The sequence below is a fragment of the Apteryx rowi genome, unplaced genomic scaffold (assembly GCF_003343035.1).
Source record: "Apteryx rowi isolate R43461 unplaced genomic scaffold, aptRow1 scaffold_379, whole genome shotgun sequence".
Classification (NCBI taxonomy): Eukaryota; Metazoa; Chordata; class Aves; order Apterygiformes; family Apterygidae; genus Apteryx; species Apteryx rowi.
The window spans coordinates 396,353-397,640 of NW_020450296.1; positions in this window are offsets into that span (position 1 = coordinate 396,353).

Consider the following 1,288-nt stretch of genomic DNA (forward strand, 5'->3'; position numbering starts at 1 on the left):
GCCATGGACGTACAGCTCCTAGCACCAAGCACTGTGGATGCACAGTCCCTAGCACCAAGCACAGCGCACATACAGCCCCTAGCACCAAGCACCACGGACGTGCAGCCCCTAGCACCAAGCACTGCCAACGTACAGCTCCGAGCACCAAGCACCACTGATGTACAGCCCCTAGCGCCATGGACATACAGCCCCCAGCACCAAGCACCACGGATGTACAGCTCCTAGCACCAAGCACCACCGATGTACAGCCCCTAGCACCATGGACGTACAGCCCCCAGCACCAAGCACTGCCAACGTACAGCCCCTAGCACCAAGCGCCATGGACATACAGCCCCCAGCACCAAGCACCACGGATGTACAGCTCCTAGCACCAAGCACCACCGATGTACAGCCCCTAGCGCCATGGGCATAAAGCTCCTAGCACCAAGCACCATGGATGTACAGCCCCCAGCACCAAGTACCACCAACACACAGCCCCCAGCACCAAGCACCACGGACGTACAGCCCGCAGCACCACGGATGTGCAGCCCCCAGCACCACGCCGGGGGCCGTTCTTGCTCTGCCCGGATCATTGGAATTCAGGCTCACGGCTCCGGAGCGAGACAAAGCGCTGCTGCGCGGCGCCGTGGCCGGGGGCCAGCTYGGGGGCTGGATGCCGGCCCCGGCCCGGCTCGTCCCGCGCCCGGCGGAGCCACGAAGGCTTTTGTCGACGGCGCCTTTTCTTCCCGTTCCCGTTCCCAAGGCGCCGCGGAGCCCCGGGAGGAACCGGGAGCGGCGGGGGCGAGCTGGGGGACACCCGGGCTCTCCCTGCCCTCCATCCGCCCCGGCCCCGGGCTCCCCTCCAAGCCCCAGCTCCCGGAGCCCTGCGACGGGGCAGGAGCCTCGCCGACGGCGGGTTTGAGGTTTTGGGGTGGGTTTTTTTTTGCTATTTGCCATAAATGGAAATTTTTCAGCTCATAGGTTGGGAGGGGAAAATTGGGGCCAAAAGCAGTGAAGGAGCAGGGAAAGGGACACGGGCTCTCGGAGCACCGCGGCTCGCCCACCTCTCCCCCCTGTAGAYTCTCCGGTGGCTCGTAACAGGGCTGAGCGGGGGATGGACACGGTCTCCCCTCCCCAGCTGCCGAAACCCGGCGGCACTTCACGGTCTCCGAGCCCTCGTGCGGAGGCGGCCGAGGGGTTGGGGCGGCGCCGGGGCACCGACCGAGACGGGCACGCGGCAGGAGCGCCGAAACCTCATTTCCGTGGGAAACCAGGCGGAAAATGGAACCGAGCGGCTATTTTTTTTTTG